The following is a 27961-nucleotide window of genomic DNA, read 5'->3' on the forward strand; positions in this document are numbered from 1 at the left end:
GCCTGAGCTTCCCTCTATCTCCCTCTCCGCGCCTCTGTTTTCCCGGTTTTGCAGGTGAAACCCACCAGTGAGGCTGGAGCAGCTCAGCAGTCAGGGAACTAGTACCTCCCTGAGAAGTGGCCAGTGTGGCGGTAATTGGATCCAGGAAAGTTCCTTGTTATTGAAATTAATTATAGCAATTTAATTCCAAAGCCTGGAAACTGTCTAGGGCAGGAATGCAAACTAGAATGCGAAATGCAAAGCCTTGCCTGAGCGAAACGTACAATTTCATGCTGACGACCCACAGAACAGAATAGAAATCCTCTCCCTTTCAATTCTCCATTCACTGGGGTGGGAGAGTCCACCCTGTGCTCAGCTCCAGAGACTTCCCTAGGGCCACCGCCTGGGGTGCGGAGCGGAGGGCTCAGGCCAGGTGATTTGTTCCTTCCCCACCCTAACTGATCAGTTGACTTTGTGACAATACACCCTCCCTGCCCTTGCGATATTGTAGTTTGTAATATTCCCCCGCCCTTGTGAATATACTTTGTACGATACACCCTCCCCACCGTTGAGAAGTTTCTTTGTAATATTCTCCCTGCCCTTGAGAATGTACTTTGTGAGATCCACCCCCTGCCGGCAAAAAATTAGCTCCTAACCTCACCACCTATCCCAAACCTATAAGAACTAACGATAATCCCACCACCCTTTGCTGACTCCTTTCTCAGACTCAGCCTGGCTGCACCCAGGTGAAACAAACAGCCTTGTTGCTCACACATAGCCTGTTTGGCGGCCTCTTCACATGGACGTGCGTGACATTTCCCTTTAATACTTCTGCCACCATCCTGAGTGAATCCCAACATCTCCCCCTTTTTTGTTTTTAAAATTAAGTTTTTATTGGAGAGCACAGATATGTGCAGCCACAGGTTTGTTAGGCAAGGTGGTGACTACTTTTTTTTTTTTTTTTGAGACAGAGTCTCGCTCTGTCGCCCAGGCTGGAGTGCAGTGGCCGGATCTCAGCTCACTGCAAGCTCCGCCTCCCGGGTCCACGCCATTCTCCTGCCTCAGCCTCCCGAGTAGCTGGGACTACAGGCGCCGCCATCTCGCCCGGCTAATTTTTTGTATTTTTTTTTTTTTTTTTGAGACGGAGTCTCGCTCTGTCGCCCAGGCTGGAGTGCAGTGGTCGGATCTCAGCTCACTGCAAGCTCCGCCTCCCGGGTTTACGCCATTCTCCTGCCTCAGCCTCCCGAGTAGCTGGGACTACAGGCGCCCGCCACCTCGCCCGGCTAGTTTTTTGTATTTTTTAGTAGAGACGAGGTTTCACCATGTTCGCCAGGATGGTCTCGATCTCCTGACCTCGTGATCCGCCCGTCTCGGCCTCCCAAAGTGCTGGGATTACAGGCTTGAGCCACCGCGCCCGGCCGGTGACTGCTCTTATTCCGGCTTTGCGTCCTAGAATTAGCAAATGCCATAAAACAGCACTTTGTTAGGCCGAGGCGGTCAGATCGCCTGAGGTTGAGAGTTTGAGACCAGCCCAACCAACATGGAGAAACCCTGTCTCTACTAAAAATACAAAATTAGCCGGACATGGTCTGAAATATATACAGTTCTGGAAGATATGAATAAAAGCTTAATCCAAGCTTGTCTTTAATAGGTTTGCTTCCAGAATGCCTTTGATCATATTGGTATGTACTACCAGTAAACTTTTTGATTTTTGTCATGGGTGCTTCATGGCTATTTCTTTCATTTTCTTGCCCCTGAAACTCAAACTCATAAATATCTTTCTCAATTTTATGGAAACAAAAATCTCCAGTGCAATGACTTTCATGTCTTTGCAATGTCCCTGTGTGGAACACTTCTGTATTGCCTTGCCCTGTTGACAAGACCTCCTTCATCATGCATTTGGAAGAGATATCTACAAAATATAAACACCAATAGGTTTCCAATTAAGCACAGATGGTCAATATACTGAAATGTGTAAATATGACACAAAAAATACTTACTTTAAACTTCCCAAACATGATCTTCAAAGTTTAGGAACACAAAAGGAGTAAGATTCTGTAATAAATACAGGGCGATTACATGTCCTTCAAATCATTACTATGGAAGCCTATTTTCAATATCATGACAAAACACTGACAGGGTACAAACATGTAAGCCTAAAGTCAGGAGTGTTTTCCACTGTGACCCTAAAGCGCATCACAGTTTGCAAAAAAAAAAAAAAAAAAAAAATTAATGTCACATCAATGAAGCAAACAATATATACTCTTCATATTTATAGCATATTTACTCTATACAAATAAATGCTAAAGTACCACAAAATATACTATTTTGGTAAATAATCAACAACCACCTCATGTAAGGATAATCAAAATCAATGGAAATTCTAGATTGTCAAACAATCATAGCACTGACAAGATAAGAAAAGATTACAAAAATTAGCCAGGCATGGAAGCCCGCGACAGAGGTCCCAGCTACTCGGAAGGTGGAGGCACAAGACTCACTTCCACCTGGGAGGCAGAGGCTGCAGTTAGCTGAGGTCACACCACTGCACTTCAGTCCGGATGGCAAAATTAGACTCCATCTCAAAAAAAAAAAAAAAACAAATAATAAATAATACCAAAGAAAACAAGAAAAAAGAAAAAAACGAGAAAAAGAAAATGTTCATCAATATTTTTCTGAATAAATGTCATAAAATTATCTATATCCGCGCAGAGAACTCCTGACCTCTAGTGATCCACCCACTTCCGCCTCCCAAAGTCCGAGGATTACAGACAAGAGCCACAGCGCCCGGTGACACTTTGTGACATTAACGAGTAGAGTGTGTCAGTTATATTGCATACCACATACCGAAAAACCATATGTAAAATCATAAAAATCAATTAATGAAATTTTGTAACTCATGATAAAACCCGCAAACAAATAATAAGTACATTTATACAGCCTGCAGAATTCTAAACAATTCCCTCTTAAGAAAAGTCACAACTTCCACTTACCAGGAGCACACAACATAAAAACTGAAATACATGTCAAGACCACTTACCTTCTGACGTATGAGGTCAAGAAAATACACAGCATTATAAAGTATAAGAATTGACTAATGGCCGGGCATGGTGGCTCACACCTGTAATCCCAGCACTTTGGGAGGCCGAGGCAGGCAGATCACGAGGTCAGGAGTTCGGGACTAGCCTGGCCAACATGGTGAAGCCCCATCTCTACTAAAAATACAAAAAAATTAGCTGGACATTGGGGCAGGCACCTGTAATTTCAGCTACTCAGGAAGGTGAGGCAGAAAAAACATTTGAACCCAGGAGGTGGAGGATGCAGTGAGCCAAGATCACACCATTGCACTCCAGCCTGGGTAACAGGGTGACCCACCGAACCTGGCCAATTTTTTGTATTTAGTAAATTTGAAGTTTTATCATGTTGGCCTGACTGGTGTCAAACTCCTGACCTCAACAGATCTACCCATCATGGTATCTCAGATTGCTGGGATTTGAGGCCTGAGCAACCACAGCCAGCCAGCCTAAGCTATTTCTGACACGACAGTGAAATGACTGAAACAGGAAAAGGAGAATGTCATCATCATCACCGAAGGTTGACAACTCTTATTACACAAAGGAAGTTTAGAGTCTGTACTATAAAAACTGCAAAATGTGAAGCCATCTAATAGCATTAATGTGTTTTAAAACCCTGAAGGTAGCTGGGCTTGGTGGCTCACTCCTGTAATCTCAGCACTTTGGGAGGCTGAGAGGGGTGGACACCTGAGGTCAGAAGTTGGAGACCAGGCTAACCAACACGGAGAAACACTGTCTCTACTAAAAATGCAAAATTAGCCAGACATGTAGGTGCGTGCCTGTAATCCCAGCTACTTGGAAGCCTCAGGCAAGAGAATCACTGGAACCTGGGGAGCGAGGTTGTGGTGAGCCGAGATTGCGCCATTGCACTCCAGACTGGGCAACAAGAGCAAAACTCCGTCTCAAAAAAAAAAAAAAAATCTGGAGGCAAATTAACATTACTTCTCAAATAAGGACACCAGGCCCACAGTGTTCATGTATATGACCTTAACTTGAATGTATGGTAGGTGAGGGACAAGACTTGATCCTCGGCCTGAATGATTCCATGACATCTTCTTAAGCACAATAGTCAGCCCAGGCAGTACAGAAAATGACCAGTCACAGAAAATACAAAGAGAACAGAAAGAAGCACATCAAGGGGGACACAAGGGCTGAGCTGTGCTGCTGACAGTGGTGCTAAGTCATCCCTCATGGACCATGTGCTGAGTCATCATGCCCTGCACACATTGATTCAGAGAGCCTCCTATAATTTTGTCCAGTGGATGAATAAGGTCTTGACTTACTCAGAGTAGTGTTGGAAGGGAGGGGCTCATGGGGAAATTGGGGTGCTCAGCATTACAAATCAATAGGCTGGAAAGCAACAGTATTTGTATCCAGATCACGGTATCAAGTGACGCAAGGCCTGGAAAGGGAGGGCAAGTGTGGAGGGCCCGAAGTAATGGGCATATAGGAGTGAACTTTGTGTATGCACATCTGTGGCAATATAATTCCACAACGATAGACCAAATTTTGAGCTTGGAGGAAAGTGGAACTAATTTAGCAAATGGTAAAATATTGACCCAAGGTTAAATATTCAAATTACAATATGTGCAAGTGACAAGAATGAAAGAGACCCAAGAAGGAGTAGTATGGTGGCCTGAGGTGAAAGCAGTTTGACATCTCTTAAATTCAATGCCTCTGATTTCTAGTTCAAGAATATACTCAACAATATAACCTGTGTAGATTCCAGAATTGCATACACACAAGAAAAAGTGAGTAAACCCTATGAAGAGTATAGCAGTGTAGGAGACCATGGGAATGAACAATGATTCCCTTGCTGAGTAGGTAGAGATGTGTTTGTGAAAACAGAGCCAGGCCAAGTGCAGTGGCTCATGCCTGTAATTTCAGCACTTCAGAGGCCAAACCGGGCAGATGACGAGGTCAGGAGTTCGAGACCAGGCTGGCCAGCATGGTGAAACACTATCTCTACTAAAAAAATACAATACATTGCCCGGCATGGTGGCATGTGCCTGTAATCCCAGCTACTTGAGAGGCTAAGGCAGGAGAGTTGCTTGAACCTGGGAACTGGAGGTTACTGTGAGTCGAGATCACACCACGGCACTCCAGTCTGGGTGACAGAGCAAGACTCCACCTCAAAAAAAAAAAAAAAGAAAAAGAGGCCAGGTGCTGTGGCTCACACCTGTGATCCCAGCACTTTGGAAGGCCAAGGTGGGCAGATCACGAGGTCAGGAGTTTGAGACTAGCCTGGCTAAGATGGTGAAACCCCATCTCTACTAAACAAAATACAAAAAAATTAGCTGGGCGTGGTGGCAGGTGCCTGTAGTCCCAGTTACTCAGGAGGCTGAGACAGGAGAATGGCATGAACCCGGGAGGTGGAGCTTGCAGTGAGCTGAGATCGCGCCACTGGATTCCATCCTGGGCGACAGAGCGAGACTCTGTCTCAAAAAAAAAAAAAAAGAAAAGAAAAGAAAAGAAAAAGAAAAAGGAAAGAAACAGCGAGATGGAGATTGTTGCCTACGTATGTCATTGGTCACATTAGTGAAGAAAAACAATAATATGCTAACTAAAATATTTGCCATATGAAAATTTGAGGGTAAATCTTGTTTCTTATACAAAAACAATGGTGTTTCTTTTCCTGGTTCCTGTATTATTTGAAATCATATCCCTGGGCTTTTAAACACAGTCTCTGGAATAAATGAGACATGAAAAGTGAAGATGACAGACTAGCAAATGCCAGGCCCTCATATCCTCATGGAAACACCAACTCAACCAAATGTTTCATAAAAAAAAATCTTTGTAGGCCGGGTATGGTGGCTCATGCCTGTAATCCCAGTACTTTTGAAGGCTGAGGTGGGTAAATCACCTGAGGTCAGGAGTTCGAGACTAGTCTGGCTAATATGGTGAATCCCTGTCTCTACTAAAAATACAAAAATTAGCTAGGTGTGGTGGTGCATGCCTGTAATCCCAGCTACTTAGGAGACTGAGGAAGAAGAATCGCTTGAACCCAGGAGGCGGAGGCTGCAGTGAGCCAAGATCGCATCACTTCACTCCAGTCTGGATGACAAAACAAGACTCCATCTCAAAATATATATATTTAAATCTTTGGGAAATGTCTAGAAACCAGTAAGGAAACTGCAGTATCCAACGAACACCAATACAAAATTGAACTGAATGGGAAGGCCAGGTTGTGGAAATTTGCTCATCTCTGCCCACCCTCCTCCCCAGCACAGGGCAGTATCCTCCCCTCATTATTCTCTTTTTGGGAAAAAAGAAAATTAAAACTTGCATTCACTGTTCTGGCTTGTCTGGCATTGGCATGAAGAACTGGATTCTTTCTTTTTTGACTGGGATTATTGAAAGAAACACTGGTACAGTTTGTAAATCAGCTTGGAGGTTGCCAAAAATACTACCAGGTTCTGCAGCAGGTTAGAGAAGCACATATTCTGCACTGCCAGCAGGGTTGGGAGGGTGGAGGGAGAGAGAAATTATGGACACTGAAGCATAGCACAAACTGAAGCTTCTGAGAAGCAAGAATAAAACTTGAAAGAACTGTCTTAAAGACACTCAGGAAACCAAAGAGAAACAGAAGTAGTAAACTAAACAAAATCAAGAAACAAATACATGAACAAAACGTGAATATCAACAGACAAACTGTAATAAAAAATGAAAATTCTGGATCAGCAATATAAGAAATAAAGTGAAAGTTTTACTAGAATAATTTAAAAGTAGAGCTAATTAGGCAGAAGAAAGAATGAGCAGACTTCAAGACAGGTTCTTGAAAATGGCTGTGTCTGAGGAGCAAAATGAACAGATAGGGAGACAGCCCAGTGGAGCCTCACAGACTTTTGCTTCACTGAGAGGCAGGAGAACATACACATCACAGCATCTCCACAAGGAGAACACACATATTCAGAATGCTCATTTGAAGAAATGACAGTGACAACATCCCACTTTTAAAGAAAATAATGGATTTACCATGCCTTGAAGTTCAATAAACTCCAACTAGAATGAACCCCAACACGCCATTGAAGAGACACATTATGAACAAACTATTGAAAATCAAAAAAAAAACACAACATTATTTTGAAATAAAAACACTCAACACGCAAAGAATACAAGAAACCTACCTCAACATAATAAAGGCCATTTAGGAGAAACCCACAGTTACCATCACATCGGGTGGTGAAAGACTGAGATCTTTTCCTCTAAGATCAGGAAAGAGACTAAGAAGCCTGCTTCCGCTATTTCTATTCAGCATACTACTGGAATCCTGACCAGAGAAATTAGACAAGAAAAAGAAATAAATGCCAAGCAGCAGAAAAGGAAAAGTGCAATGCTCTGTGTTCACAGAAGATGTCACTTGATATGTGGAAAACACTAAAGATTCCATGGAAAAACTGTGAAAATTACATACTTGATCAGGGATTAGTATCTAGAATACATAAGGAATTACTACAATTTGACAACAGCAATCAAAAAGCACAATTAGAAAATGAGTCCAGGGGCTGGGCACAGTGGCTCACGCCTGTAATCCCAGCACTTTGGGAGGCCGAGGTGGGCAGATCACGAGGTCAAGAGATCAAGACCATCCTGGCCAACATGGTGAAACCCCGTCTCTACTAAAAATACAAAAAAATTAGCCAGGCATGGTGGCGTGCACCTGTAGTCCCAGCTACTCGGGAGCCTGAGGCAGAATTGCTTGAATCCAGTTGGTGGAGGTTGCAGTGAGAGATCGCGCCACTGCACTCTAGCCTGCCAATAGAGCAAGACTCCATCTCAAAAAAATAAAAATAAAAAATTAAGAAAATGAGTCCAGGAACCGAATACACATTTCTGCAGAAGTCATAGATGAATGACCAATAAGCATAGAACCAATAAGCACAAAAAAAGTGAAAAACAGAGCATGTAGGGAAAAACTAATCAAAATTACAATGAAATATCACTTCAAGTACAGTAAAATATTTACTATCCAAAATAGATAATAAAAAGTGTTGGTAAAAATGCGGAGATGGAAAAACCTTTTGCACTGTTGCTGGGAATGTATAATGAAATAGACTCTTTGAAAAAAATTTATCACAGTTCCTCAAATAATTCATAATTGAATACCCCTATATAATTCATAATTGAATTCAAATATTTCATAATTGAATAACTGCATGCCCCAAAAGAATTGAAAATAGGATCTTCAAGAATATCTCTAGCAGTATTTTGTTGATGTTGTTGTTGAGACGGAGTCTCACTCTGTCACACAGGCTAAAGGACAATAGCTCGATCTTGGCTCACTGCAACCTCTCCCTCCCAGCTCAAGCGATTCACCTACCTAAGACTCCTGAGTAGCTAGGATTAGAGGTGCCCGCCACCATGCCCAGCTAGTTTTTTTTGTTTTTGTTTTTGTTTTTTTTTTTTTGTATTTTGAGTAGAGATAGAGTTTCACCACATTGGCTAGGCTGGTCTGGACCCCCTGACCTCAGGTGATCCGCCTGCCTCAGCCTTCCAAAGTGCTGGGATAACAGGTGTCAGCCACTGCACCCGGCCTAGCAGTATTATTTATAATAGTAAAGAGAAGGAACTAACCCAGATGTCCATCGACAGAAAAATATATGAACAAAATGTGGTATATACATACAATGGAATATTATTCAGCCTTAAAAACAAACTCGAATGCGGCCAGGGGCTCATGCCCATATTCCTAGCAGTTTGGGAATCCGAGGCAAGTGGATCACATGAGGCCAGGTGTTCGAAAACAGCCTGGCCAACATAGTAAAACCTCCATCTGTAATAGAATTAGCAAAAATTAGCCAGGCTTGGTGACACATGCCTGTAATCCCCGCTACTTGGGAGGCTGAGGCAACAGGATCACTTGAACCCAGAAGGCAGACGTTGCAGTGAGCTGAGATCGCACCACTACACTTCACCCTGGGTGATGAAGTAAGACTCAGTCTCAAAAAAAAAAAAAAAGGAGAAAGAAAAAAGAAAAAAGTAAATCAAGAGTCACTCCCTGATACAATACTCACCCTGCAGTTATAAAAGAAAAATATGAAGACTATCACCAAGAATAGGGAACTGAAAATTAAATAAAAATGCATTTATAATATATAGAAATGGGCCGGGCATAGTGGCTCACGCCTGTAATTCCAGCACATTGGGAGGCGTGGCCAGGCATATCACCAGCGGTCAGGGGTTCAAGACCACTCTGGTCAACATGGAAAAACCCCATTTTTACTAGCAATACAAAATTAGGCAGGCAAGCTGGGCGCGGTGGCTCAAGCCTGTAATCCCAGCACTTTGGGAGGCTGAGGCAGTCGGATCACGAGATCAGGAGTTCGAGACCAGCCTGGCCAATATAGTAAAACCCCATCTCTACTAAAAATACAAAAATTAGCTGGGCACAGTGTCACGTGCCTGTAGTCCCAGCTACTTGGGAGGCAGAGGCAGGAGAATCACTTGAATCTGGGAGGTGAAGGTTGGAGTGAGGTGAGATGGCACCACTGCACTCCAGCCTGGGTGACAGAGCAAGACTCCATCTCAAAAAAAAAAAAAAGACAAAAAACCCCACAAAAATTAGCTAGGCGGGGTGGCGCGCCCCTGTAGTCCCAACTACTTGGGAGGCTGAGGCAGAAGAATCGCTTGAACCTGGGAGGCAGAGGTTGCAGTGAGCCGAGGTCGCACCACTGCACTCCAGCCTGGGCGATAGAGCAAGACTAAATCTCAAAAACAAACAAACAAAAACAACAACATCACATCCCTGGAGGGACTGCAGAAATTAGTGCTACCATTAAGGACTTGAAAGATGCAGGGGTGGCCGGGCGCGGTGGCTCAAGCCTGTAATCCCAGCACTTTGGGAGGCCGAGACGGGCGGATCACGAGGTCAGGAGATCGAGACCACCCTGGCTAACACGGTGAAACCCCGTCTCTACTAAAAAATACAAAAAACTAGCCGGGCGAGGTGGCGGGTGCCTGTAGTCCCAGCTACGCAGGAGGCTGAGGCAGGAGAATGGCGTGAACCCGGGAGGCGGAGCTTGCAGTGAGCTGAGATCCAGCCACTGCAGTCCAGCCTGGGCCACAGAGCAAGACTCCGTCTCAAAAAAAAAAAAAGTAGGCAGGCATAATGGTGCATGCCTGTAATCCCAGCTGCTCGGGCAGCTGAGGCAGGAGAATCGCTTAAACCAGGGAGGCAGAGTTTGCAGAGGTCCGAGATTGCACCACTGCACTCACGCATGGGCAACAGAGGAAACTCCAATTCAAAAATTAAAAAATATATATATATAGTAAAGAACAAGTTGAAAGCCACTGTGTCTTAAACAAATTACAGTAGAACAAAAATATGGAGACTTCATTCAACCTCACAAGCTCCCTCAATAAGATTGATGAAAACCATATCTGTTACAGTGTTGATCCCACAACAAACTGAACATAGGTTTTCATGTTAAAAATGAACAATGACACATATTAGCATAAAAAATGTGAAATGAACAAGAGTTCAGTCAAGAGCCTCATACATAGGAGGCTGTCAGCCCGAATGACATCCTCGCTAGGAAGAATTTCAACACCACTGACTGCTGCTTAGAGAAGATGATCATTAGTTTATGGGATGAACATTGTCACAGTGCCAGTGAGAGATGCTTCTGTGATGCTCCTCAAAAACCAGAATGGGCCGGGCATGGTGACTCATGCCTGTAAGCCCAGCACTTTAGGAGGCCAAGGAGGGTGGATCGCCTGAGGTCAAGATTTCGAGACCAGCATGGGCAACAAGGTAAAACCCCATCTCTACTAAAAATACAATAATTGGCTGGGTGTGGTGGTGCACGATTGTAATCCTAGCTACAAGGGAGGCTGAGGCAGGAGACTTACTTGAACACAGGAGGCAGGGGTTGCAATGAGCCAAGATTGTACCCCTGCACTCCAGACTGGGCAACAGAGGGAGACTCTATCAGGGAAAAAAAAAAAAAAATCAGCATGACAGAAACACTTGTCAGTCAGTGTCATGTTTTCTCTTTCATATCCTGGGCCATGTTGACAATTCTGCTCAGGGTTTCCAGGGGCATCTCCGCCTAGAGCAGGATGATGTTCAATCATAATAGTCAAAGTGTTCTTCATGAATTTTCTGTTTTTATGTAAACCCACTCTATAGAAGAGTCCCTAAGAAGCTATCCATGACCAATAGCAGGGTCATCACTGAAGAAAATAATGACATGTACATCAAAAGCATGTATAAGCACCGGGCATAGTGGCTCACACCTGTAATCCCAGCACTTTGGTAGGCTGAGGTGGGCAGATCACCTGAGGTCAGCAGTTCGAGACCAGTCTGACCAACACGGAGAAACCCCGTCTCTGCACTCTACCCTGGGCAACAAGAGAGAAACCATCTTACAAAAAAAAACCATGTATGGAACAAAGTCACTAAAGAGAATACAAAACCAGGAAGAGCCAAGATAGACAAAGGCAGACTCCTCATGTCTGCAGGGACATTTTCCTCACCCACAGACTCCAGGTTCCTGTAGTTCTCCAACATCATGGCCCTGTATTAAGCCCTCTGTGCAGGGTTCAGACATTTCCACTCCGCCAAAGAGAATTCTATAGCCACATCCCTGAAAGTCAAGCGTCACAAAAATGAAAAACACATTTCAGGGTTGGGCACAGTGGCTCACGCCTGCAATCCCAGCACTTTGGGAGGCTGAGGTGGGCAGATCACGAGGTCAAGAGATCGCGACCATCCTGGCCAGCATGGTGAAACCTCGTCTCTACTAAAAATACAAAAAAAAAAAAAAAAAAAAAAAAAACAGCCGGGCGTGGTGACAGGTGCCTGTAGTCCCAGCTACTAGGGAGGCTGAGGCAGGAGAATGGTGTGAACCCCGGGGGGCGGAGCTTGCCGTGAGCCGAGATCACGCCACTGCACTCCAGCCTGGGTGACAGAGCGAGACTCTGTCTCAAAAAAGAAAAAAGAAAAAGACGTTTCAACAAAACATTATGAAGGAGTGAGTTATCACCCTCACACGAAATGAGAAAAAAGAAATTAAGTATCGATCTGATCAAAGACTGTGTTCACAAACCCACGTGAAGGTATTTTTGAACATTTTTTCTCTATTGTTGCATTTTATAGTACTTTTTCATGAAAGATTATCAGATTCTCTAAGTCACTGTGGAAGTCTTGGTTTTATGGACAATATAAAAATATACAAATAGAAAGAAAACACTGGGCCGGGTATGGTGGCCCATGCCTGTTATCCCATCACTTCGGGATCATGCGATTGCACTCCAGGCTGGGCGACAGAGCAAGACTCTGTCAAAAAAAAAAAAAAAAAGATGTGAGCTGATAAAATACTACCAAAACTTATTTCAGAAGTATTTCTTTTTTGTTTTGTTAAAAAACAGGCTCATGTGGTGGCTCTTACCTGTAATCCCATCACTTTGGGAGGCCGATGTGGCTGGGTCACTTGAGTCCAGGAGTTCAACACCAGCCTGGACCACATGGCAAAACCCGGTCTCTACAAAAAACAAAGACATCTGGCCAGGCGAGGTGGCCCATGCCTGTAATCCTACCACTCTGGGAGGCCAAGGTGGGCAGATCGCTTGAGGTCAGGAGTTCAAGACCAGCCTATCCAACATAGAGAAACGCATCTCTGCTGAAAATACAAAATTAACCGGGCATGGTGGTGCACAACTGTAGTCTCAGCTACTCAGGAGGCTGAGACAGGAGAATCACTTGACCCTGGGAGATGGAGGTTGCAGTCAGGTAAGATCATGCCACTTCACTCCAGACTAGGTGACAAAAAGAGTCTCAAAAAAAAAAAAAAAAAAAAAAAACTCAAACATTAGCCAGGCCTGGTGGGGCACGCCTGTGGTCCCAGCTGCTCTCCAAAGGCAGAGGTGGGAAAATCACTTGAGCCCAGGAGGTTGCACCTGCAATGAGCTGTGAACCTATCACTGCACTCCAGCCTGGGCAACAGTAAGAGTGTCTCAATATAATTAAAATGAAGGGCCGGGCGCAGTGGGTCAAGCCTGCAATCCCACCATTTTGGGAGGCCGAGACGGGCGGATCACGAGGTCAGGAGATCGAGACCATCCTGGCTAACACGGTGAAACCCCGTCTCTACTAAAAAGTACAAAAAAACTAGCCAGGCGAGGTGGCGGGCGCCTGTAGTCCCAGCTACTCGGGAGGCTGAGGCAGGAGAATGGCTTAAACCCGGGAGGCGGAGCTTGCAGTGCGCCGAGATCGCGCCACTGCACTCCAGCCTGGGCGACAGAGCTAGACTCCGTCTCAAAAAAAAAAAGAAAGAAAGAAAAATAAAAAGCAACTAATGAAATGAAGATGAACTAGAAAAAAAAAGGAAACTCATTACAAAAAGAGAACAAAAGCATTTTTAATATTCCTTTTGTCAGGTTTCATGTAGTAACAGAGACTCAGTCACTTTTTTTTTGTATTTTTAGTAGAGACAAGGTTTCACCATTTTGGCCAGGATGGTCTGGATCTCCTGACCTCGTGATCCGCCCGCCTTGGACTCCCAAAGTGCTGGGATTACAGGCGTGAGCCACCGCGCCTGGCCGAGACTCAGTCACTTCCCTCCCCAACTCTCCAACCCATCCATGAAAAGGGAAGAGGGTGATCCACAACTAATGAGTCAAGTCACTGTCCTCTGGTCTCTGACACCATCGTTATAAAATGAACGACATTTAGAGACAGCCGTTTTGCAACTTTCCTTCTCATCTGTATAATTTAAACAAATTTTAAATTTGTTACCTTCTAAACAGAGAAAGCAACATGTCATCACTTCATCATCACATCCAATCAGCTCACCATCCATCTGCACCCAGGGTCCCTCTTCGTCTTCCTTACTGTTTCCCTCCCTCATTCTGTACATAGCTCTTTCTCACCTTCTCTGTTTCTTCTCTGCATTTCCCCTTTCTGCTCATTTTGTGTCCCTCTTCTCTCCTACCCCATTCTTAAAACTTGTTTCACCTCTTGTTCCTCTTTCTGACCAATCTTTTCACTGTCCCCAATCTCCCCCTTGTCCCTGAGGCAAGAGAATAGGATCTGGAGACAGGGAACATAAGGCCGATTCACACTTCATTCAAGACAGAAAATATCCTCTCCATATGGCCCACGCTGAGCAAATGACCTCGTATCTTTCCTTCATCCACTTCATTTACATAGGGCATACAGAAAATTAAGAACACACTACCATTTGCTATGGAACTTAAAGAAATAATTACAAATAAGCTTAATTAAGGAGGTGAGAAGCTTTTACATTAAAATCTACAAACACTGATCAAAAAAACTAGAGATATGACCCATATTGATGGATTAGAAGTATTAATATTATTTGATAATTATACAAACCAGTGTGATTCAGATTCAACACAATACCCATAAAAATCCCTATCAGTTTTCGTTAAACAAAAAACAGGCTGGAAAAAGTAACTCACGTCTGCTAGTCAGGCTGCTCTCAAATTCCTGACCTCAAGTGATCTATCTGCCTTGGCCTCCCGAAGTGCTGGGATTACAGGCGTGAGCCACCTTGCCCAGTCCAATCTTCTTAACATGAACACTTTAATATCAATTAATGCTTGAACTCAAAGTTAAGTCAACTCAAACTGAAATCAATGCTGAATTGACTCTAATATCAATTAACGTGTAATGGTTTGCTATACTCATGGCATTTGCAACAATTATCTCAAGAATGAATTTCCTGATGTTCTTCAAGGAGTGACCTCAGAGTGAAGATATTTTACACTTACAGTATTTGTAAGATTTCTTTTCAGTATAGATTTTCTGATGTGTAATGAGCTGTGAACGTGAAGGAAAGGCTTTGCCACAATCATCACACTTGTGAGGTTTCTTTCCTGTATGAATTCTCCTATGTTTTGCATATGATGAAGCTTGACTGAAGACCTTGCCACAATCATGACATTTGTAAGGTTTCTCTCTAGTATGAGTTCACCAATGAACTGCAAGGTATGAACGATGTCTGAAAAATTTCCCACATTTGTCACACTTGTAACATCTCACTTCATTATGGATTCTGCAATGATTTGCAATGGTTGTAGCGTTACTGAAGACTTTGTGACAATCATTACATTAGTAAAGTTTCCCTACACCATGGATTGCTTAATGGTGAATAAGTGTTGACTGCCTATTAAAGGCTCTGTCACACTCATTACACTTTTAAGTTTTCTCTCCAGTGTGAATCCTAGTGTGTTCTGCCAGGTGTGAATCACTCCTGAAAGCCCTGTCACAAACTCTTACATTTGTATGCTTTCTCTCCAGTATGAATTCTGTCTTTCGAGGCTTGATTGTGACTGTAAACTTTGTCACATTCTTCACATTTGTAAGGTTTCTCTCCAGTATGAATTCAATGATGCCGTGCAAGCTTTGCTTTTTGACTAAAAACTTTACCACATTCATTACACTTGTAAGGTTTCTCTCCAGTGTGAATTCTAGTATGTCATGCCAGGTGTGAATCACGCCCAAAAGCTTTGTCACAAACCTTACATTTGTCTGGTTTCTCTCCAGTATGATTTCTCCTATGCTTTTCAAGGCTTGATTTGCAACTGAAAACTTTGTCACATTCTTCACATCTGTAAGGTTTCTTTCCAGTATGAAGTCTATGATGGCATGTAATGGATGACTTCTGACTGAAGGACTTGCCACATTCCTTACACTTGCAAGATTTCTCTCCAGTATGAATTGCCTTATGAATTACAAGGACTGAATTTTGACTGAAGGTCTTGCCACACTCATTACACTTGAAAGGTTTCTCTCCAGTATGAATTCTATGATGACGTGTAAGGTGTGGTTTTCTATTAAAAACCTTGCCACATTAATTACACTTGTAAGGTTTCTCTCCAGTATGAATTATCCTGTGATTTTCAAGGTTTGATTTGAAATGAAAAGTTTTATCACATTCTTCACATTTGTAAGGTTTCTCTCCAGTGTGAAGTCTATAATGGTATACAAGGGATGACATCTGACTGAATGTCTTGCCACAATCATTACACTTATAAGGTTTTTCTCCAGTGTGAATTCTCCTATGTCTTTCAAGGTTTGCTTTGAAACTGAAAGCTTCATCACATTCTTCACATTTGTAAGGTTTCTCTCCAGTATGAAGTCTACGGTGGTATACAAGGAATGACGTCTGACTGAAGGTTTTGCCACACTCATTACACTTGTAAGGTTTCTCACCATTGTGACATCTACGATGAAGGTTTTGCTTCCGATTAAAGACCTTGCCACATACATCACATTTATATTGTTTCTCTCCTAAATGGATTATCTGATGTTTCCTTAAGAGTGATCTATAAGGCCGGGCGCAGTGGCTCAAACCTGTAATCCCAGCACTTTGGGAGGCCGAGACGGGCGGATCACGAGGTCAGGAGATCGAGACCATCCTGGCTAACATGGTGAAACCCCGTCTCCACTAAAAAATACAAAAAACTAGCTTGGCGAGGTGGTGGGCGCCTGTAGTCCCAGCTACTCGGGAGGCTGAGGCAGGAGAATGGCGTAAACCCAGGAGGCGGAGGTTGCAGTGAGCTGAGATCCCACCACTGCACTCCAGCCTGGGCGACAGAGCCAGACTCCGTCTCAAAAAAAAAAAAAAAAAAAAAGAGTGATCTATAAGTAAAGGCGTTGTGACTCTCATTGCATTGGAAAGATTTTTCTCTCATGTGTACTTCCTGTTTTTGTGTGGGTAATGATGAATGGAGGAAATTATTTCCATAGTTGTTAGAAATATGGGTTTTGGGCCTACAAGAAATTATTTGGGATGTTGAAACTGAGGAAGCATCATTGATAGACTTCTCAACTTGATTGCCAATTTCCCCTTTGCTCTGAAATGTGTGTAGTTCAGGCAGATGTGAATGAAAGCTTAATTCAAGCTGATTTTTAGTAGGCTTCTTTCCAGCATGCCTTCGATTATGTCGGTCTGTACTACCAGTCAACCATTTTATTTTTGTCATGGGTGTTTCATGGCTATTTCTTTCATCTTCTTGCCACTGAAACTCAAAGTTATGAATATCTTTCTCCATTTCCTGGAAGCAAAAATCTCCAGTGGGATGAATTTTATGTCTTTGCATTGTCCCTGTGTGATTGCCTTGTGCTGTTGATGAGAACTCCTTCATCACGCATCTGGAATGGATATCTACAAAATATAAACACCAATAGGTTTCCACTTAAGTATAGATGGTAAATCATACTGAACTGTGTAAATATGACACTAAAAATAATACTTATTTTAAACTTCCCAAACATGATCTTCAAAGTTTAGGAACACAAAAGGGTAAGATTCTTTAATAAATAAAGGGCAATTACATGTACTTCAAATTATTTTTAACTGAAGCCTATTCCCAATATCATGATGAAACACTGACAGGGCACAAACAAGTTTAAAAGGAGTATTTTTCCACTGTGAGCCTAAAGTGTAAAACAGTTTGCAAAAAACATATCACTGTCACATCAAGAAAGAGAAAAATATATATTCTTCATATTTATAGCATATCTACTGTATACAAATAAATGCTAAAGGACCACACAATGTACTATATTGGTAAATAATAACAGGCTAATGTCACCCTGGGTGACAGAGCAAGACACTCTATCAAAAAGAAAAAATGAGAAAATACAAACATGCAAGGGCGCATCCCCACTTCTGGAGGGAAGTTATCCTCAACCAGGGAAACCAGGTTCCTATAATTCTCCACCATCACGCTTCTGTATAAAGTCCTCTGAGCAGGGTCCAGGCATTTCCACTCCTCCTGAGAGAATTCTATGGCCACATCCCTGAATGTCAACAGACCCTGAAATGAAAACACATTTTAACCAAATGGTTATGGGAGGAGCTCTTATCTTTAGAAAAAATGAGAAGAGAGAGGTGAAAGCATGGATTTAATTGCAGTGAATGTTCTGACAAATCCGAGTGAGGGATTTTCCACCACATTTTATCTTACCAGTGTGTTTTGTTACACTTTTCCTTTTTTTGTTTTTTGTTTTTGTTTTTTTGAGATGGAGTCTCGCTCTGTCGCCCAGGCTGGAGTACTGTAGCGCATTCTCAGCTCACTGCAACCTCCGCCTCCTAGGTTCAAGTGATTCTCTTGCCTCAGCCTCTTGAGTAGCTGGAATTGCAGCAGGCACCACCATGCCCGGGTAATTTTCATATTATTAGTAAAGATGGGGTTTCACCATGTTGGTCAGGCTTGTCTCAAATGCCTCACCTTGTGATCCATCTGTCTCAGCATCTCAAAGTGCTGGGATTACAGGCAGGAGCCACTGCACCCAGCCTTATTATACCTTTTGAGAATTCATGATACCCTCTCGGTATGAATTTCTAATGTTTGTGTATAATACTAGAAATACAAACAAACAAACAAAAAAATCAACAGAGACTGGGAACGGTGGCTCATGCCTGTAATCCCAGCACTTTGGGAGGCCAAGGTGGGCAGATCACCTGAGGTCAGGGGTTCAAGACCCACCTGACAAATTGGAGAAAGTCCGTCTCTACTAAAAAGCAAACCACAACCACCAAAAGAAATTAGCCAGGCGTGGTGGCACATGCCAGTAATCCCAGCTACTCGCGTGACTGAGGCAGGAGAACGGCTTGCGGCTGGGAGGCAGACGTTGCAGTGAGCCGAGATCATGCCATTGCACTGCAGCCTGGGTAACAGGAGTGAAACTGTATCTCAAAAAAAAAAAAATCAACGGAGGCTTCCCGTTACAGAAATGTTAGAAACATTTTTTGTATGTGTGTGTGTGTGTGTGTGAGATGGAATATCACTCTGTCACCGAGGCTGGAGTGCAATAGCCCAACCTCAGCTCACTGTAACCTCCACCTTTCAGGTTAAAGCAATTCTCCTGCCTTAGCCTCCTGAGTACGTGAGATTACAGGCACATGTCACCACACCCAACTAATTTCTGTGTTTTTTAGAGAAACGGGGTTTCACCATACTGGCAAGTTGGTCTCAAACTCCTGACTTCGTGATCCACCTGACTCAGCCTCTCAAAGTGGTAGGATTACAGGCATGACCCACATAGCGCAGACCAGAAGCTTTTTTTTTTTTTTTTGAGACGGAGTCTCGCTCTGCCGCCCAGGCTGGAGTGCAGTGGCCGGATCTCAGCTCACTGCGAGCTCCGCCTCCCGGGTTCACGCCATTCTCCTGCCTCAGCCTCCCAAGTAGCTGGGACTACAGGCGCCCGCCACGTTGCCCGGCTAGTTTTCTGTATTTTTAGTAGGGACGGGGTTTCACCGTGTTAGCCAGGATGGTCTCGATCTCCTGACCTCGTGATCCGCCCGTCTCGGCCTCCCAAAGTGCTGGGATTACAGGCTTGAGCCACCGCGCCCGGCCAGAAGCTTTTATTGACACACCAAATGACATTCAGTATGTAGATGACACAGAGTATGAGTGATGTCTTCAGAAATGACAACATCCACAGTGAAAGATCAGAAGCTGAAATTCAGCCAGGCACGGTGGCACAATCCTGTTATCCTAGCTACCCGGGAGGCTGAGGCAGGAGAATTGCTTGATCCTGGGAGGCAGAGGTTGCAGTGATCCGAAATCACGCCACTGCACTCCAGCCTGGGCAACAGAGACTCCATCTCAAAAAAAAGAAAATTAGCCGGGCATGGTGGCAGGCACCTGTGGTTCCAGCTACTTGGGAGCCTGATGTAGTAGAATGGCTTGAGCCCGAGGGTGGAAGTTGCAGTGAGCTAAGATCGCGCCACTGTGCTCCAGCCTGGGCAACACAGTGAGACCTAGTGTCAAAGTCAAATAAAATACATGAAAACTAAATGACTCAAAGCACAGAAATTCATTATATATATATATATATATATGTCCACAAAATAATAAAACCTATACAAATTCACAAAAAAACTAGATGTTGCCACGTGTGGGGGCTCATGCCTGTAATCCCAGCACTGTAGGAGGCCGAGGTGGGCAGATCACAAGGTCAGGAGTTTGAGACCAGCCTGGCCAACATAGTAAAACTCTGTCTCTACCACAAAAACCAAAAATTAGCCAGGTGTGGTGGCACATGCCTGTAGTCCCAGCTACTCAGGAGGCTGAGGCAGGAGAATCACTTGAATTCGGGAGGCAGAGGTTGCAGAAAGCCAAGACTATACCATTAAACTCTCACCTGGGTGACAGAGAATACAAAGCTTGTCACTTCCCCTAGATTTCTCAAATATAAAAGATGTTCAAAATATATACATTTGTGTGCATATATATGTATGTATATGTATATGTGTGTGTGTATGCTTGTGTGTGGGTGTGTATATATAGAAAGGTTTTAAAAACATAAAAAGTTGGCCGGGAGCGGTGGCTCAAGCCTGTAATCCCAGCACTTTGGGAGGCCGAGACGGGCGGATCACGAGGTCAGGAGATCGAGACCATCCTGGCTAACATGGTGAAACCCCGTCTCTACTAAAAAAATACAAAAAACTAGCCGGGCGACCTGGCGGGCGCCTGTAGTCCCAGCTACTCGGGAGGCTGAGGCAGGAGAATGGCGTGAACCCGGGAGGCGGAGCTTGCAGTGAGCTGAGATCCGGCCACTGCACTCCAGCCCGGGCGACAGAGCGAGACTCCGTCTCAAAAATAAAAAAAATAAAAAAAATAAAAAATAAAAATAAAAATAAAAACATAAAAAGTACCAAGTTTTGTTTAACTGAAGAGGAATCTCACCTTGGTGAAAGAGGATACACTGGCAGTTGGAGTCGGGGGGAATCTTGTCAGATCTAAGAGAACAGGGAATGCCCCATCCTAAAAGAAGCAATCACCTGCAGGGGCCATTGAAAATAATATGCTAAGAATAGATAAGGCTCAAGGACAGTATTTCTAGCTGGTTGCACTTTCCATGAACTCCAGTAGTCAAGGACAGTATCTCTAGCTGGTTGCACTTTCCATGAACTCCAGTAGTCAAGGACAGTATCTCTAGCTGGTTGCACTTTCCATGAACTCCAGTAGTCAAGGACAGTATCTCTAGTTGAACTTTTAATGAACTCTAGTAGGCGCCAAGAAGGCAGACAAATAAGAAAGAGCTTAGAGACAAGGAACTAAGCAGAAGGTTACATCTGGGTGCAGAAAGTTTGTTTTGCATTGTGTTATTTTTGCCGACGTGGGATTTATGGAGTATAAATAAAGTGAGGCGGAGGCTCTAGGCGCGGCCGCCATGTTCTCTGTTTGTCTTTGTCTCTTGTGTCTGTTCATTCTCCACCACCCCCGGCACGGGCCCCAATAATCACCCTTTCAACTGCCTGACCTACAGGAATGGTCAGATATTTGTAGTAATGCAGGTGGCGCAGAGGCAGCCTCTACGGCACTCCTTATATGAGGAAAAATCACAAAGGGCCCACACATCGTCACTCAGCCAATTGCCAATGCCGATACCAAAGAGCAAGGCAGCCATGTTTACTAACGTGACAACAAGTACATTTTCACAACCAGTAGGATCAAATATTAAACTAAAATATTTACTGGAACACAAAGAAGAAAACAACAGACACTGGGGTCTACTTGAGGGTGGAGGGTGGGAGGAAAAAGAGAAGCTGAAAAAATAACTACTGGAGGTTGGGTGCGGTGACTCATGCCTGTAATCCCAGCACTTTGGGAGGCCGAGGCGGGTAGATCACCAGAGGTCAGGAGTTCAAGACCAGCCTGGCCAACATGGTGAAACCCTGTCTCTACTAAAAATACAAAAATTAGCCAAGTGTGGTGGCAGGCACCTGTAATTTCAGCTACTTGGGAAGCTGAGGCAGAAGAATAGCTTGAACCTGGGAGGTGGAGGTTGCAGTGAGCTGAGATCATGCCATTATACTCCAGCCTGGGCAACAAGAGCAAAACTCAGTCTCCAAAAAATACATAAATAAAAAATAACTATTGGGTATGGGGCTTAATATCAGAGTGATGAAATAATCTGTACAACAAACCCCGATGACACTAGTTTACCTGTGTAACAAACCTTCACATGTAGCCGCAAACCTAAAGTAAAAACACAAAAATAAAAACATTTTTTTTTTAATTTACTGCAGAATTTTTTCTGAAGTCTCATAACAATGCAGAAACTTGCTCTGACACATGGCACAGAACTGCCAGTAGTGGCTCCCCAGTGAAATTAGAAAAAGAATGGAGGATGTAACAGGGAAAGAAGATGCTTTATGGCCAAGGGTCTAAGCTGCAGCTTTGCTTTCAGTTTTACCACAAAACATATATATATCATGTAATGATATATTTAAGGCCGGGGGTGGTAGATCATGCCTGTAATCCCAGCATTTTGGGAGGCCGAGGCAGGCGGATCACCTGAGGTCAGGAGTTCGAGACCAGCTTGGCCAACATGGAGAAACCCCGTCTCTACTAAAAATAAAAAAATTTGCCGTGTGTGGTGGTGCACTCCTGTAATCCCAGCTACTCGGGAGGCTGAGGCAGGAGAATCGCTTGAACCCAGGAGGCAAAGGTTGCAGTTAGCCGAGATCCCATCACGGCACTCCAGCCTGGGCAATAGAGCAAGGTTCCGTCTCAAGAAAAAATAAATTGGCCGGGCGCGGTGGCTCAAGCCTGTAATCCCAGCACTTTGGGAGGCCGAGGCGGGTGGATCACGAGGTCAGGAGATCGAGACCCTCCTGGCTAACTTGGTGAAACCCCGTCTCTACTAAAAATACAAAAAACTAGCCGGGCGCGGTGGCGGGCGCCTGTAGTCCCAGCTACTCGGAGGCTGAGGCGGGAGAATGGCGGGAACCCGGGAGGCGGAGCTTGCAGGGAGCCGAGATCGCGCCACTGCACTCCAGCCTGGGCGACACAGCGAGACTCCGCTCTCAAAAAAAAAAAAAAAAAAAAAAAAAAAAAAAAAAAAAAAAAAAAAGAAAAAAGAAAAAATAAATTATGTGTGTGTGTGTGTGTGTATAGTTGGTGGGGCTGGGCACTTTGGCTCATGCCTGTAAACCCAGCACTCCAGGAGGCTTAGGTGGGCAGATTATCTGAGATCAGAAGTTCAAGACAAATCTGGGCAACATGGTGAGACTCCCTCACTACTAAATACACAACAACATTAGCCGGGCGTGGTGGTGCGTGCCTCTAATCCCAGCCACTCTGGAGGCTGAGGCAGGAGAATCTCTTGAACCTGCGAGTTGGAGGTTGTCGTGAGCTAAGATCATGACACTGCACTCCAGCCTGGGTGACAGAGAAGGATTTCGTATATTTAAAATATAATAATATTCTAATAATATTATAATAATAACTATAAGTGGAATGAGAATATGGCTCCATCCTCTAAGATAAAAAAGAAGTATTGATGGCCGGGCGCGGTGGCTCATGCCTGTAATCCCAGCACTTTGGGAGGCCGAGACGGGTGGATCACGAGGTCAGGAGATCGAGACCATCCTGGATAACACAGTGAAACCCTGTCTCTACTAAAAAATACAAAAAACTACCCGGGCGAGGTGGCGGGCGCCTGTAGTCCCAGCTACTCAGGAGGCTGAGGCAGGAGAATGGCGTAAACCAGGGAGGCGGAGCTTGCAGTGAGCTGAGATCCGGCCACTGCACTCCAGCCTGGGCGACAGAGCGAGACTCCGTCTCAAAAAAAAAAAAAAAAAAAAAAAAAGAAGTATTGCTCTCATGCTCTCATACTTGAGAAAATTATAACCATTTTTACCAAAGACAACAGTTTCACAAGCCTCTCCACAGTAACACCACAGTCTCCATGAGCCCTAATGTGCTAAGAATAATGAATCTCCTGCTATTATTTAGGTTGACTTCATATGCTTAAAATAATGATGGAATAAAACATCTTGTATCATTTATTTCTGTGTATGAACTTTCCATTCTAATTAGTAAGATTTTTGGAGTCAGAAACACAGTAACTCACTCAATTACCTAAAAATGTAGTACAAAATCAGGGAGAAAAGATTTCCCATTATTGGTCTCCTTTTCTAGAATTTACAATGTACTCTGTGCACATGAATACAGGACTTCCATTGGCAGCTGCTCTAATCCTGGTCCACAGAGAGCTGACAATGCATCCAGATGTGGCCCCTGAACAATCCCTGCTGCCCAACAGCACTCACACCACGGGACCCTCACCCCGTCTCCATCCATGTCTGGGTGTGAGCCCTTCCCAGGCCCATGCCCAGTGCCACCTCTTCCCAAGTTCATGTCACTGGGTCAGGAGAGACGGAATCTAAGCGAGATGAGAGGGACTGAGGGAAGGCATGGGTGAGTGTGAGCAAACCTGACAGGCAGGACGCTTCAGATTCAGAGAAGATTCCCAACTCCAAGGCCCAGCATTTCAAAAAGGAAGGAGACAGAACAATCCACCGAGAATATCATCTCACCTGAGGAGGAGCCATCCCTGACTTCTTTGCTTTCCTCTTCCTTTTCCGGGTTTCTTCCTCAGGATTTCTTCCTCACGTACCAAGAGTCTTCAGAAGTCAATCCTGAATGTTAAAAATATGTTGTTGATTGCTCAGAATCAACACACCCCCTCCCTGTAACACAACCACACATACAAAGGAGACTTCACCCTGAGGAAATATGGTCCTCTCTGCTGCCCACTGCAGCAGGGATGACAGGAAAACTACATGAATTTTGAGCCCTTTCTTCAGAACTCGCTTCCCTTCTGGAGAAGCCCACACACATGCTGTAGCAGTGGGGAGCTGGGTTGGAATGAGCTCCCCTTCAGGACACAGACCCAGCCCTGACCAAACCCCACGCAGAGGCTGGGTGTGGTGGTTCATGCCTGTTATCACAGCACTCAGAGGCCAAGGCAGGTGGATTGCTTGAGCTCAGGAGTTCGAAACCAGCCTGGGTAATATGGTAAAATCCCATCTGTACTAAAACTACATAAATTTTGCCAGGTGTGGTGGTGCACGTCTGTGGGTCTCTGGGCCCAGCTACTTAGGAGTCTGATGTGAGAGGATCGCTTGAGTCCAGGGACGGAGGTTGCAGTGAGCCAAGATTGCATCACTGCACTCCAGCCTGGTGACAAGAGTCAGATTTATCTTAAAAACAAAAAAGCCCAGGTGTGGTGGCTCACGCCTGTAATTTCAACACTTTGGGAGACCCAGGCGGGCAGATCACTTGAGGTCAGGAGTTGGAAACCAGCCTGGCCAACATGGCAAAACTCCATCTGCACTAAAAATACAAAAATAAGATGGGTGTGCTGGTGTGTGCCTGTAGAACCAGCTACTCGGAAGGCTGAGGTAGGAGAATCACTTGAACCCTGGCAGGGGAGGCTGCAGTGAGCTGAGATCATGCCATTGCATTCCAGCCTGGGTGACAGAGTGAGACTCCATCTCAAAAAAATAAAAATGAAAAATAATCTGGAGAAAGCAGGGAAAGATAGCCTGCTGGTTTACCATTTTGATCCCTGGCACAGACAGTTCCTCTATTTTTGCCCCCAGTCATATAGTATACGCTTAATAGCTACTGAGTGAGTGAATGAATATGAGTGATACTAGTATGTCCTCTCTGGGGTCTCATGTGTACCAGGGTCCTGTTTGACTTTGGAATGGTCTTCATCTTGATGGGGGAGATGAGCAGGAACAACTGAGGGGGACAGCCCAGGGTCCCTCACCCAGACCAGTCTGCTTGCCCAACAGGTGGGAAGAACAAGTGTATGTTAACTCAGAAACACATCTGGCTGATCTAAGGGGTCGCTGCCTGACCCTGAGCGAACCCACATTGGCAATTAAAGCCCCTAAATTAAAAACCTTTCTGGGGCTGGGTGCAGTAGCTCATGCCTAAAATTTCAACACTTTAAGAGGTTGAGGCAGGTGGATCACCTGAGGTCAGGAGTTCAAGACCAGCCTGACCAACATGCAGAAACCCCATCTCTACTAAAGATACAAAATTAGCCAGGTGTGGTGGTGCATGCCTGTAATCCCAGCTACTCGGGAGACTGAGGGAGGAGAACCGCTTGAACCCGAGAAGCAGAGGTTGCGGTTAGCAGAGTTCATGCCATTGCACTCCAGCCTGGGCAACAAGAGCAAAACTCCATGTCAAAATACATACATACATACATACATAAAATAGTTCCTTGATATATTTATCAAGTACACATTGAAACAACCTAAAATCATGTATCAGGTACTAGAAAATGTTTTCAATATATGATACAGACTAGAAGCATGCAGTCCCCAGTGTAAACTGAATACAATAAATTTCATAAGCTATTTTAAAATGGTTAAAAAATACATCTAATGAATTGTGGGGACAAAGGAGAAAATTTTGAACACATATCATAGTTACAAAACAATGATGTGAGCTCATAAGATTCTACCAAAGCTTGAGAAGATTTATTTTATATCTTATTTTATTTATTTTATTTTATTTTGAGATGGAGTCTCGCTCTGTTGCCCAGGTTGAAACGCAGTGGCGCGATCTCAGCCTACTGCAACCTGCACCTCCCGGGTTCAAGGGATTCTCCTGTCTCAACCTCCTGAGTAGCTGGGAGTAAGATTACAGGCGCCCGCCACCACACCGAGCTAATTTCTGTATTTTAGTCGAGACGAGGTTTCACCATGTTGGCTAGTCTGACCTCGAACTCCTGACCTCTGGTGATCCTCCCACCTCGGCCTCCCAATGGGAGGCCGGTGCGGCTGGATCGCTTGAGCCCTGGAGTTGGAGACCAACCTGGGCAACAAGACGAAAGCCCGTCTCTAATCAAGAATACAAAAATTAGCGCGGTGTGGTGGTGCGCGGCTGTGGTCCCAGCTACTTTGGTGGCTAAGGTGGGAGAATCCCTCTAGCGCAGGATGTTGACGATGCAGTGAGCTGTGATCCTGTCACCGCTCTCCCGCCTGGGCAACAGAGACCCCTCCAATAAAAAAGAAGAAAAAGGAAACACATGGGTCCTGGGTTGGGGGGCAGGGAATCTAAGGCCAATTAACGTGAACTTTCCAAAACTAGGCCAAAAGGAAAAACCCCATCAAAAAGAATCAAAGGCTGCTCTCCCTACCGCCCTGCCGCGTCAACCACGTCTCAGATGGAAAGGGGAAAGAGCCCAGGAGTGGCCAAGGCCAAGCACCGGCCACCCCGCCATCTGCATAGGGCATAGGGCATAGATAAGGGGTAGCCCATAGAGACCTCAAAAGAAATACTTTAACCCCCAAAAACTTTGTAAACAGGGCCCTGGAGACGCTCGCTCGGGCCCACTCCTCCCTGTGGAGTGCTCTCTTGGTTGAATAGATTCCTGCTATCGCCGCTTCGTTCTTTTGTGACTTTGTGCGGGTTTTTTTTTTTTTTTTTTTTTAATTGTATGTTCAACAGCGAAGAACCTGGAAACCTCAAAGTCCAAGCCCGCCTTCCGGTAACAACAGGGACAGAATGGGATAAGAGGGTTGCCTCCAAGAAGAGCATGTTTTCCAAGGGTTGGAATTGGGGAGCAGCAGGGCCCGGCACGAGGGGGGAGGTGGAGGACGACGGCGCCTTCAGACCACGGTGGGGTCTGCAGGACCCCAGGACCAGGCAGAGAACGCAGCTTCCCCGGGACTGGGGCTGCCGCGGTGCGCTCCAGGCGCCGACAAGAGCGAGGCTGAGAGGCGCCCGGGGCGGGAATTCAGCTCGCGGGTGAGGACTTGAAACAGCGCGAGGAGGGAGGACGGATCAGGAAGGGTTTTGCGGAGGAAATTTTCGCGGTAGGTGGTGTCTTCACGCCCCCACTGCAGAAAGACCGGGGATGGGACCAGCCTCAGGGCGACTTTAAACTCAGAAGGAAGGGACTCACGGACTCCCACTTGGACGTCTCAACTTGCTCTGGGTTGAGAAAGTCGCGCCGGAATTTCCAGGTCTAGTGGGAACCCCACCTCCCTGGTATAGCAGCACCACAGACCTGGGAAGGGCAACGCCGCGGTACAACCTTCAGTCCACGCCATCCGCTTCCGGGTCTGTGCCAATCAGCGCAGGACAGAAGCCAGACCTGGGCGGAACCCCCA

At 44.9% G+C, this 27961-nt stretch overlaps 2 pseudogenes; both read right to left on the reverse strand.

Moving 5' to 3' along the window:
- Positions 1 to 1767: 1767 nt before the first annotated feature.
- LOC104672720 lies at positions 1768 to 11649 on the reverse strand (annotated as a pseudogene).
- A 2253-nt stretch (positions 11650 to 13902) lies between these two features.
- On the reverse strand, positions 13903 to 27855 carry LOC104672719 (annotated as a pseudogene).
- Between the last annotated feature and the right edge of the window lie 106 nt (positions 27856 to 27961).

Source organism: Rhinopithecus roxellana, chromosome 12 (genome assembly GCF_007565055.1).
Source record: "Rhinopithecus roxellana isolate Shanxi Qingling chromosome 12, ASM756505v1, whole genome shotgun sequence".
Lineage (NCBI taxonomy): Eukaryota > Metazoa > Chordata > Mammalia > Primates > Cercopithecidae > Rhinopithecus > Rhinopithecus roxellana.